Source organism: Pseudophryne corroboree, chromosome 2, assembly GCF_028390025.1.
Source record: "Pseudophryne corroboree isolate aPseCor3 chromosome 2, aPseCor3.hap2, whole genome shotgun sequence".
NCBI classification, from domain to species: domain Eukaryota; kingdom Metazoa; phylum Chordata; class Amphibia; order Anura; family Myobatrachidae; genus Pseudophryne; species Pseudophryne corroboree.
The window spans coordinates 421,381,881-421,395,304 of NC_086445.1; the positions used below are offsets into that span (position 1 = coordinate 421,381,881).

The 13,424-nt window shown below is 44.9% G+C and overlaps 1 protein-coding gene across 2 annotated transcripts in view; it reads left to right on the plus strand.

Moving 5' to 3' along the window:
• FRMPD4 (FERM and PDZ domain containing 4) overlaps positions 1-13,424 on the plus strand; it is a 722,630-nt gene that overhangs the window by 645,986 nt on the left and 63,220 nt on the right. The gene's annotated exons all lie outside the window — the stretch shown is intronic.

The window sequence follows — 13,424 nt, forward strand, 5'->3', positions numbered from 1 at the left end:
TCAGCACACATCTCTCCCGTCAGTACTGGCCTGTAAACTTGATACAGGTAGTATTCTAGAGTACAGGAACAATGAAGAAAGATGTATAGTGAATATTGTTGTGATAAGTTAAACAACCATAAAACAAAGATTTACAGTGCAATCAGCAAGTAATAGAGAGATAAATGTAACAATAGTTCAATCAATTGGAACTTTTTGGATCAAGACTTCTCGAATGAATTCAAAACCATCTCATATTGTGACCAGAAGAAAATATATGAAAAAGAAACTAAGAAAATTGAGTGCACACTGTGTAGGTAATGGTAAATTAATAAGTCTTACAATGTCAGAGCATTCACCTGGAAAAGAAAACAATTGTGTTTGTACAATTATTTGAAGAGCATACTACACTGTTGAAATCTTAATTGATGTAACTGATCCTTCATGATGTCTCAGCCAGAGAACATTTATGAAATAAGAAAATTACCCCCAATAGTGTACGCTGGGTAAAAAGAAGGGATTTGTGCAAAAACCCAATGTATCATTTAAAAGAAATATATATTTCACACTTACAAAAATTATACATCATAGTGGTCTGCCCCAGCTGTTCAGAGTTGCCATTTTACAAACGGGGGCCACAAAATAATGCAAATCACGTCATCACACACATCAGGTCCTGAGTAAAGTTGGCAGTATACAGCAGACTGGCCCACTCTTTGGGAGTTTGAGAGTAAACTGCAGTCCTGGATCAGAAAACAGTAGCAGCAAGCCTCGTGGTGGGAGCAATCCTCGTGGTGGGAGCAATCCTAGTGGTGGTAGCAATCCTAGTGGTGGGAGTAATCCTAGTGGTGGGAGTAATCCTAGTGGTGGGAGCAATCCTAGTGGTGGGAGTAATCCTAGTGTTGGGAGTAATCCTAGTGGTGGGAGCAATCTTAGGGGGTGGGAGTAATCCTAGGGGGTGGGAGTAATCCTAGGGTGTTGGAGTAATCATAGTGGTGGGAGCAATCCTAGTGGTGGGAGTAATCCTAGTGGTGGGAGTAATCCTAGTGGTGGGAGTAATCCTAGTGTTGGGAGTAATCCTATTGGTGGGAGTAATCCTAGGGGGTGGGAGCAATCCTAGTGGTGGGAGCAATCCTAGGGGGTGGGAGCAATCCTAGTGGTGGTAGTAATCCTAGTGGTGGGAGCAATCCTAGAGGGTGGGAGTAATCCTAGTGGTGGGAGTAATACTAGTGTAGGAGCAATCCTAGGGGGTGGGAGTAATCCGAGTGGTGGGAGCAATCCTAGTGGTGGGAGTAATCCTAGTGGTGGTAGCAATCCTAGGGGGTGGGAGTAATCCTAGTGGTGGGAGTAGCCTGAAAGTCTAGGCCTACAGAAGGGTTTGAATCCTTTACATCAACAGTCACAATGTTTACATGGACATAATGTTGACAATGTCCCAATGTTGACATTGTGAATGTTGACAGTCGACTTTAGGGTTAAGGTTAGATTGCGGCTAGTGGTAGGGTTAGGCAGTGAGTTAGAGCAAGGTTAGTGTTAGGGCTAAAATCTGCTGAGAACACTATGTCAACAAGACAACTGTTGATATGCACAATGCCCGTATTATAGCAATGTCAACATTTGTCATAACAGCTGTCATGAGTGGACGCTATTCTGACGCCAGAACGTGCATAACTGCAAATAATATTGTATTGATCAATGTCTGAAAATGCCCTGTGTGTGGTTATGTATAAATCCTGTGTGAAAAGGTCATAGGATACTTCAGCCTGATGTGCCACTGCTCCCTTGCTGATCTTAAAGGGGGAGGTGTCATGATCCAGGCTATTTCAAGTAGGAATAGGCCTGTTAATAAGTAGTGTGATATCAATATAGATGATACCAGGATATCCGAGTGATGTATCAATGGATGTGATGCCAATGGATCTGGGTTATATCGAAATGGGCATGATTGAAATTTGTATTATTCCAATTGATGTATCAATGTACCAGTATGTGATAACTGTCTTTGCATGTTAAATGGTTGAAGCTTGATTGATCTGCTGGCATTTCATTGTAGCCACAGAACTCAGAGACACACTGACTGTTTAGGTGTGAAATTTAGTTTAGTTTAATTACCCCAGAACCAGAGCTAGGGCCACAGAGGTGTTAAGCCCTTCCTGCTCTGTGTCCTCTCAGAACTAGCCATTTGTTTACACAAGAACCATGGCCAGAGCTTCAAAGGAGAAGAAGATAAGGCCATTCGCCCCTGAGAGAGTAGCCGGGAAGCCCAGTATGAGCTGACACTCAAAACCTTCTCTGGCTTATGGAAGGGTTAACAGTAACACTCCAGAGGGAGAGGGGTTGAAGGGGCAGCATGTTTTTTTAAATAGGAGACCCCCATAGTGTAAGTTGTCCATTATCAAAGAAGCGAGTCAGGAGAACATTCTGGCTCTGTAATGTTCCGATATATCTGAAGCAGCTTCACTTCACCTCATCGTTCTACTCTGCGTGCGTGCTAGTATCGGTGGGTTTATCTCCCTAATTTTATTTTCTTGAAGTTGTCTTTCAGTTTGACTTTGACTTTTTATCATTATATTCTTGTAACTCTTTTTTTTCTGTAACATAAGCTTTGAAGTGTTTTGAATTAAATAATCTAATTTTAGATCTGGTTTCTGTTGTGTATCCAACCCAACTCTCTGAAAGAGGCGTTACCAAAATATTAATAATTCTAGGTGCAGGCAAAAGCCATAAGTTTGCCTTGGGTCATACCCTAAACGTTTGTACTTTGGCTGGTGGCAGTGATTTTGTGTGAAATTAACACATGCGCACAGGTATCCAGTAAAGGTGTCACGTGGCAGGGATTCGCAGATTGGCGTTTCTGAAGAATCGCCGTGCTTAGGATCGTGACAACAACCATGTCAATATTCTGAATGTCAACATTCTATATCATTCCTGCACAGAAGCTAGGAGAAAGGTGAGTGGCTGTTTGTAATGATGGAAGCTATATTAGAGACACTGGAGCTAATTTATAGATATGACCTTTAATACATTGATAAGTAGGGTTTTTAATAGCTGTTCAGTTCCACAATGCTCTCCTTTTGTGCAAACTGGAGGAAACATGCTCTCCATAAGAGAGCATAAGGTACTGAACAAAATGCTCTCCCCTAAGAGACAAGGTTCCAGGGGTATCACATGTTTTCTTTAAAACTACTGTACATTGGCGGTCATTCTGAGTTGATCGTAGCTGTGCTAAATTTAGTACAGCTACGATCAGGCACTCAGACTTGCGGGGGGACACCCAGCACAGGGCTAGTCTGCCCTGCATGTCAGTGCCGCCCCCCTCCCCCCGCAGAAGTGCAAAAGCATCGCACAGTGGCGATGCTTTTGCTTTCAGGAGCACCTCCTGCGGCTGGCCTGCGGCTGGCCGGGAGGACCTCTTCGCTGCCCAGGTGGCAGCGGCTGCATGTGACGTCACGCAGCCGCCGCGGCCCGCCCCCCCATTGGTCGGGCAATGGTCCGTGCCCCCTCTGCCTGTCAATCAAGCAGAGGCAATCGCTAGGCAACGACGGCCTTTGGCTGTCTGGCATGCGCCGGCGCACTGCGGCACCAGCGCATGCGCAATTCTGACCCAATTGCTCCACTGCAAACAAATGCAGCGTGCAATCGGGTCAGAATGACCCCCATAGTGCCTTTTGCAATCAACCTTGAATTGGGCCCATAGCGCACTTGGGGGGAAAAAGGAGCTCTTAAAGTGCAGTTGGTGCAATATGAACGTGAATTGCAATTAACATTATACAAGCGTGGCTACTGATTCTCATGCTACATGCTGCTTAATAAACTATGCCTGGTGCTTTTATCAAGTGCAGCTTGCACTATCATATAGAGAACATTTGGATATTGTTCTCATCTGCACTTTAGATATATTGCTATAGCTAGTTTAATAAGCCTGATTGCCAATGGATGCCTGAATTTCATATTTGGTCACTACACCTGAGTGCACTGTGCCCATATCAATCAAGGATTTACTTCTAAGGCTGGGTACACACTTGACGATATGCACTCAATATATTGTCCGAAACGGCGGATTGGACAATATATCGTTCACATCATCCAGTGTGTATATAGTATATTGTTGCGCGCTCCTGCAGGTCATTAACTAAGTCCAATATCTTTAGTTCCAGCCTTGAAATCTAAAGATAATGGACAAGACTTTATGCACCTGGATGTGGGTGGCTGTCGTCACTGACGATATCAGTGACGATTTTTACTTAATTTATAAACAAGCTGACTAGATTGCTTAGAAATTAAGCACACATTGCTCCGTGTGTAGGGTGCCGGCGACATCAATGCGCAGTCCCGCACGCCGCAATCGCTGGCTCTAGATTTGGCATGCATGCCAAATCTAGTTAGATCGCTCACTGCACTGCTGGGTGAAGTGAGCGTCCCCCCTCGCTCAGCACACATCGCACCGAGTGCTGAGCAGGGGGAGAGATGTGTGCTGAGCGTTCTGTGATAGATCACTCAGCACACATCTCCCCCCATGTGTACCTTCCTTAATGGTTTTAGTTTACTAAGATCTTTGCTACTTTTAACAGCTGCTATTATCTCGGTTTGGAATCACATTGTATAATTTTACAAGTTCTGATTTTATTGACACAATATTGTTACTGTTCATTATTCTCAGGAATAATCCTTGGACACCTGATTTTATACTGAATATTAGATTAACATGTGAGATTTTTTTATGTATGTGAATTATTATTAATAAATTGAAAATGTAAGTTTGTGGTCCAGTTTTTTCCCAGCAGTGCATTCTTTTCTATTTTAACTTTTGGTGTGTGGGTTTGCAAATTAATCCTTTTCAGAATTGCTGCAGGTGAATAAATTACTTCTTTCTAGGACTCATTGTTTCAGGAGCGCTGGGTGGTTTTGTTTTCCTACTTGCGTGGTAGTCAACATGTATTGTAAATCTCTCCTGGGGCAGGGTCTGAAGTTAACTAAAATACTACAGGTTGAGTATCCCTTATCCAAAATGCTTGGGACCAGAGGTATTTTGGATATGGGATTTTTCCGTATTTTGAAATAATTGCATACCATAATGAGATATCAAGGTGATGCGACCTAAATCTAAGCACAGAATGCATTTATGTTACATATACAACTTATACATACAGCCTGAAGGTCATTTTAGACAATATGTTTAATAACTTTGTGCATTAAACAAAGTGTGTGTACATTCACACAATTCATTTATGTTTCATATACACCTTATACATACAGCCTGAAGGTCATTTTAGACAATATTTTTAATAACTTTGTGTATTAAACAAAGTTTGTGTACATTGAGCCACAGAAAACAAAGATTTCAATATCTCACTCTCACTCAAAAAAGTCCGTATTTCGGAATATTCCGTATTTCGGAATATTTGGATATGGGATACTCAACCTGTATATAAAAGTGCTATGTGATATAGATATAGATATAGATATAGATATATAATATAAAATAAACAGTTAATAAAAATAATGCATATATCAACCTGCACTATAAACTTCACTACAGTGCACTGTAAAGCTTCACAGCACTAATTTTATTAATGAGGTTTGCCATTTACCAGTGACATAGCTATAATGGGTCCTGCACCCATTCATTATACAGTAGTTACTATGGGGGTAATTCAGATCTGATCACAGCAGCAAATTTGTTAGCTAATGGGCAAAACCATGTGCACTGCAGGTGGGGCAGATGTAACATGTGCAGAGAGAGTTAGATTTGGGTGGGATATACTGTTCTGTGCATGCAGTGATAGTTCCAGATCAATTGTATGAATAGAATAAAAATAAACTGTGAACATTCTAGTAAAGTTTAAGCAAGTGTTATACCAGTGAGAGTTATGGATTCTCAAAACCAACCATAATACCATCAGCCTAGGGCACTTTCCAAACTCTGCAGACAGCCTGCATCACAGCGTGTAAACAGTGGCGTCACAAGGCGGGTGCGGGGGGTGCGGCCCGCACCCGGGTGTGACACCTGGAGGGGGTGACACCAAATGTCAGCTCCTCCGTAGTGACAGGAGCCAGGTGCTGCAGTGTGAAATTCCGCTACAGCACCCGGCTCCTGTCATAGCAGAGGAGCCGACAGCACACTGAGACCGTCTCTGGGGGAAGCCCAGCATCTCCGGAGATGCTGGGCACGCCCCCAGAGTGACGATACCAGTATCCCCACGAAGCCACGCCCCCTAGCTGTAAGGTCACGCCCCTTTTTGCCGCGATCACGGCAGTACATCAGGGGTGCGCACCGGGTGTCACCACACCTGGTGACGCCTCTGCGTGTAAATAATGTGTCATTTGCAATTTCAATAAGCAGGCGCTGAAACCAAACTTAAATCATGAGAAATAGCATGCACATAGGATGTTTTAGGGGAATACACGGCAATGGGCGTGCCTGTTGTAGGAACCACAACCTGACTGATATAGGGGAATAATTTGGGTATTTCTTGCTCATAAAAAATGGACCTTATGGTGCCCATACACTTGTGAGATAATCGGTGCTAACCTTCGATTTCGACCGCATCTGTGAGAGAAATCGAAGGATTGTATGCACATTTTAGGTACCTTTCGACGCGATGCGCCGGCACGCCGGTCGAATCTCACGTCTCAAGATAGTATGTGCTGCACTTAATATTTATCAAATCGCAGTGCAATCGCATGTGTTTTTAAAAACACATGCTATATATCGCACTGCGATGTGCGATGGGCACCCGCCGGGAGCAGACGGAGGCCGCTCCCACTCGGAGGTGACGTGCCCATCACGTGATTACCATGCGATCTATTGCATGAACGCATGGTAATCTTTTTGGCAGTTCAGGTGTGATTTCATCGCACCTGAACTGCCGGTGCGATGCCCCGCGATGTCGCGTCGCGGGGCATCACACAAGTGTATGGGCACCATTAGTGTTTGGGTATATTTTATTAAGGCTGATAATTTAGAGATTAGATTGTAAGCCTGGGGTGCCTCAGGACACTTGCAGGGGTGACTTGGATTGGTGGTCAAGGACCAATTCAAATTATTTATGTTAATGTAATAAGCAAAACCAGTGCTTGTGGCTGTGGCAGACAATCATAAAATATGTGGACAAACAGAAGCAAATCCTGTCCCTCACCACACAATTGAACCTAAGTATGACATATAAACACAATATACTTTATTTAATATTTTTTTCTGAATTTCTCAATAGAAAGTTTTGGCCTAGGGGTGCTGTGAAATAAATTGTGATATTCTAGGGTGCCGTGATCCAAAAATTTTGGGAACCACTGGTGTAGGCACTGATGTGGATGTCTGAATATTCTCTGTACAACACTGAGTAATATAGTAGTGCAGTATCAATAATTGATGATAAATAAATAAAAAATACAGAAATAAATGATGCCATTCTATGATGATAGATCATGTATTGCAGCTGCACAGTTTATTGCTCAGTCTTCTTTGTGCAAACTCATAAACTAGGATCTCAAGTTATTTTTCAACAATATGTCATAACATGTAATTAATAGTGATGAGCGGGTTCGGTTCCTCGGAATACGAACCCGCCCGAACTTCAGGTTTTTTTACACGGGGCCGAGCGACTCGGATCTTCCCGCCTTGCTCGGTTAACCCGAGCGCGCCCGAACGTCATCATCCCGCTGTCGGATTCTCGCGAGGCTTGGATTCTATCGCGAGACTCGGATTCTATATAAGGAGCCGCGCGTCGCCGCCATTTTCACACGTGCATTGAGATTGATAGGGAGAGGACGTGGCTGGCGTCCTCTCCGTTTAGACTAGAGTACTAGAGAGAGACACAAATTTTGGGGAGCATATTATTAGGAGGAGTACTACTTGCTGCTGATAGTGTGACCAGTGACCACCAGTTTAATTAATCCGTTCTCTGCCTGAAAAAAAACGATACACAGTGTGACACAGTCACATACCATATCTGTGCTCAGCCCAGTGTGCTGCATCATATGTAATACTGTATATCATTATCTGACTGTGCTGAGTGCTCACTGCTCACACAGCTTAATTGTGGGGGAGACTGGGGAGCAGTTATAGCAGGAGTACATATTTTAAGTACGTTGCACACTTTTGCTGCCAGAGTGCCACTGCCAGTGTGACTGACCAGTGACCACTGACCACCAGTATTGTGATTGTCTGCTGACCACCATTATATTGTGATTGTCTGCCTGAAAAAGTTAAACACTCGTCGTGTGGTGTTTTTATAAACGCATTCTGCAGACAGTGTCCAGCAGGTCCGTCATTACATAATATATACCTGTCCGGCTGCAGTACTAGTGTGATATATATATATATTTTAATTTTATCTCATTATCATCCAGTCTATATTAGCAGCAGACACAGTACGGTAGTCCACGGCTGTAGCTACCTCTGTGTCGGCAGTCGCTCGTCCATCCATAATTGTATACCACCTACCCGTGGTTTTTTTTTTTTTTCTATCTTCTTGATACTAGTAGCTTACTTTAGGAGTCTGCAGTGCTGAGTCTGACAGACAGTGTCCAGCAGGTCCGTCATTACATAATATATACCTGTCCGGCTGCAGTACTAGTGTGATATATATATATATATATATATATTTTAATTTTATCTCATTATCATCCAGTCTATATTAGCAGCAGACACAGTACGGTAGTCCACGGCTGTAGCTACCTCTGTGTCGGCAGTCGCTCGTCCATCCATAATTGTATACCACCTACCCGTGGGGTTTTTTTTTCTATCTTCTTGATACTAGTAGCTTACTTTAGGAGTCTGCAGTGCTGAGTCTGACAGACAGTGTCCAGCAGGTCCGTCATTACATAATATATACCTGTCCGGCTGCAGTACTAATGTGATATATATATATATTTTAATTTTATCTCATTATCATCCAGTCTATATTAGCAGCAGACACAGTACGGTAGTCCACGGCTGTAGCTACCTCTGTGTCGGCAGTCGCTCGTCCATCCATAATTGTATACCACCTACCCGTGTTTTTTTTTTTTTTCTATCTTCTTGATACTAGTAGCTTACTTTAGGAGTCTACAGTGCTGAGTCTGACAGACAGTGTCCAGCAGGTCCGTCATTACATAATATATACCTGTCCGGCTGCAGTACTAGTGTGATATATATATATATTTTAATTTTATCTCATTATCATCCAGTCTATATTAGCAGCAGACACAGTACGGTAGTCCACGGCTGTAGCTACCTCTGTGTCGGCAGTCGCTCGTCATCCATAAGTATACTAGTATCCATCCATCTCCATTGTTTACCTGAGGTGCCTTTTAGTTGTGCCTATTAAAATATGGAGAACAAAAATGTTGAGGTTCCAAAAATAGGGAAAGATCAAGATCGACTTCCACCTCGTGCTGAAGCTGCTGCCACTAGTCATGGCCGAGACGATGAAATGCCATCAACGTCGTTTGCCAAGGCCGATGCCCAATGTCATAGTACAGAGCATGTAAAATCCAAAACACCAAATATCAGTAAAAAAAGGACTCAAAAATCTAAAATAAAATTGTCGGAGGAGAAGCGTAAACTTGCCAATATGCCATTTACCACACGGAGTGGCAAGGAACGGCTGAGGCCCTGGCCTATGTTCATGGCTAGTGGTTCAGCTTCACATGAGGATGGAAGCACTCAGCCTCTCGCTAGAAAAATGAAAAGACTCAAGCTGGCAAAAGCACAGCAAAGAACTGTGCGTTCTTCGAAATCCCAAATCCACAAGGAGAGTCCAATTGTGTCGGTTGCGATGCCTGACCTTCCCAACACTGGACGTGAAGAGCATGCGCCTTCCACTATTTGCACGCCCCCTGCAAGTGCTGGAAGGAGCACCCGCAGTCCCGTTCCTGATAGTCAGATTGAAGATGTCAGTGTTGAAGTACACCAGGATGAGGAGGATATGGGTGTTGCTGGCGCTGGGGAGGAAATTGACAAGGAGGATTCTGATGGTGAGGTGGTTTGTTTAAGTCAGGCACCCGGGGAGACACCTGTTGTCCGTGGGAGGAATATGGCCATTGACATGCCTGGTGAAAATACCAAAAAAATCAGCTCTTCGGTGTGGAAGTATTTCAACAGAAATGCGGACAACATTTGTCAAGCCGTGTGTTGCCTTTGTCAAGCTGTAATAAGTAGGGGTAAGGACGTTAACCACCTCGGAACATCCTCCCTTATACGTCACCTGCAGCGCATTCATAATAAGTCAGTGACAAGTTCAAAAACTTTGGGCGACAGCGGAAGCAGTCCACTGACCAGTAAATCCCTTCCTCTTGTAACCAAGCTCACGCAAACCACCCCACCAACTCCCTCAGTGTCAATTTCCTCCTTCCCCAGGAATGCCAATAGTCCTGCAGGCCATGTCACTGGCAATTCTGACGAGTCCTCTCCTGCCTGGGATTCCTCCGATGTATCCTTGCGTTTAACGCCTACTGCTGCTGGCGCTGCTGTTGTTGCTGCTGGGAGTCGATGGTCATCCCAGAGGGGAAGTCGTAAGACCACTTTTACTACTTCCACCAAGCAATTGACTGTCCAACAGTCCTTTGCGAGGAAGATGAAATATCACAGCAGTCATCCTGCTGCAAAGCGGATAACTGAGGCCTTGGCATCCTGGGTGGTGAGAAACGTGGTTCCGGTATCCATCATTACTGCAGAGCCAACTAGAGACTTGTTGGAGGTACTGTGTCCCCGGTACCAAATACCATCTAGGTTCCATTTCTCTAGGCAGGCGATACCGAAAATGTACACAGACCTCAGAAAAAGAGTCACCAGTGTCCTAAAAAATGCAGCTGTACCCAATGTCCACTTAACCACGGACATGTGGACAAGTGGAGCAGGGCAGGGTCAGGACTATATGACTGTGACAGCCCACTGGGTAGATGTATGGACTCCCGCCGCAAGAACAGCAGCGGCGGCACCAGTAGCAGCATCTCGCAAACGCCAACTCTTTCCTAGGCAGGCTACGCTTTGTATCACCGGTTTCCAGAATACGCACACAGCTGAAAACCTCTTACGGCAACTGAGGAAGATCATCGCGGAATGGCTTACCCCAATTGGACTCTCCTGTGGATTTGTGGCATCGGACAACGCCTTCAATATTGTGTGTGCATTAAATATGGGCTAATTCCAGCACGTCCCATGTTTTGCACATACCTTGAATTTGGTGGTGCAGAATTATTTAAAAAACGAGAGGGGCGTGCAAGAGATGCTGTCGGTGGCCAGAAGAATTGCGGGACACTTTCGGCGTACAGGCACCACGTACAGAAGACTGGAGCACCGCCAAAAACGCCTGAACCTGCCCTGCCATCATCTGAAGCAAGAAGTGGTAACGAGGTGGAATTCAACCCTATATATGCTTCAGAGGTTGGAGGAGCAGCAAAAGGCCATTCAAGCCTATACAATTGAGCACGATATAGGAGGTGGAATGCACCTGTCTCAAGCGCAGTGGAGAATGATTTCAACGTTGTGCAAGGTTCTGCTGCCCTTTGAACTTGCCACACGTGAAGTCAGTTCAGACACTGCCAGCCTGAGTCAGGTCATTCCCCTCATCAGGCTTTTGCAGAAGAAGCTGGAGACATTGAAGGAGGAGCTAACACAGAGCGATTCCGCTAGGCATGTGGGACTTGTGGATGGAGCCCTTAATTCGCTTAACAAGGATTCACGGGTGGTCAATCTGTTGAAATCAGAGCACTACATTTTGGCCACCGTGCTCGATCCTAGATTTAAAACCTACCTTGGATCTCTCTTTCCGGCACACACAAGTCTGCTGGGGTTCAAAGACCTGCTGGTGAGAAAATTGTCAAGTCAAGCGGAACGCGACCTGTCAACATCTCCTCCTTCACATTCTCCCGCAACTGGGGGTGCGAGGAAAAGGCTCAGAATTCCGAGCCCACCCGCTGGCGGTGATGCAGGGCAGTCTGGAGCGACTGCTGATGCTGACATCTGGTCCGGACTGAAGGACCTGCCAACGATTACGGCCATGTCGTCTACTGGCACTGCATATGATTCTCTCCCCATTGAAAGAATGGTGGAGGATTATATGAGTGACTGCATCCAAGTAGGCACGTCAGACAGTCCGTACTTATACTGGCAGGAAAAAGAGGCAATTTGGAGGCCCTTGCACAAACTGGCTTTATTCTACCTAAGTTGCCCTCCCACAAGTGTGTACTCCGAAAGAGTGTTTAGTGCCGCCGCTCACCTTGTCAGCAATCGGCGTACGAGGTTACTTCCAGAAAATGTGGAGAAGATGATGTTCATTAAAATGAATTATAATCAATTCCTCCGTGGAGACATTGACCAGCAGCAATTGCCTCCACAAAGTACACAGGGAGCTGAGATGGTGGATTCCAGTGGGGACGAATTGATAATCTGTGAGGAGCGGGATGTACACGGTGATATATCGGAGGATGATGATGAGGTGGACATCTTGCCTCTGTAGAGCCAGTTTGTGCAAGGAGAGATTAATTGCTTCTTTTTCGGTGGGGGTCCAAACCAACCCGTCATTTCAGTCACAGTCGTGTGGCAGACCCTGTCACTGAAATGATGGGTTGGTTAAAGTGTGCATGTCCTGTTTATACAACATAAGGGTGGGTGGGAGGGCCCAAGGACAATTCCATCTTGCACCTCTTTTTTCTTTCATTTTTCTTTGCGTCATGTGCTGTTTGGGGAGTGTTTTTTGGAAGGGCCATCCTGCGTGACACTGCAGTGCCACTCCTAGATGGGCCAGGTGTTTGTGTCGGCCACTAGGGTCGCTTAGCTTACTCACACAGCTACCTCATTGCGCCTCTTTTTTTCTTTGCGTCATGTGCTGTTTGGGGAGTGTTTTTTGGAAGGGCCATCCTGCGTGACACTGCAGTGCCACTCCTAGATGGGCCAGGTGTTTGTGTCGGCCACTAGGGTCGCTTAGCTTACTCACACAGCTACCTCATTGCGCCTCTTTTTTTCTTTGCGTCATGTGCTGTTTGGGGAGTGTTTTTTGGAAGGGCCATCCTGCGTGACACTGCAGTGCCACTCCTAGATGGGCCAGGTGTTTGTGTTGGCCACTAGGGTCGCTTAGCTTACTCACACAGCTACCTCATTGCGCCTCTTTTTTTCTTTGCGTCATGTGCTGTTTGGGGAGTGTTTTTTGGAAGGGCCATCCTGCGTGACACTGCAGTGCCACTCCTAGATGGGCCAGGTGTTTGTGTCGGCCACTAGGGTCGCTTAGCTTAGTCATCCAGCGACCTCGGTGCAAATTTTAGGACTAAAAATAATATTGTGAGGTGTGAGGTGTTCAGAATAGACTGAAAATGAGTGGAAATTATGGTTTTTGAGGTTAATAATACTTTGGGATCAAAATGACCCCCAAATTCTATGATTTAAGCTGTTTTTTAGGGTTTTTTTAAAAAAACACCCGAATCCAAAACACACCCGAATCCGACAAAAAAAACTCGGTGAGGTTTTG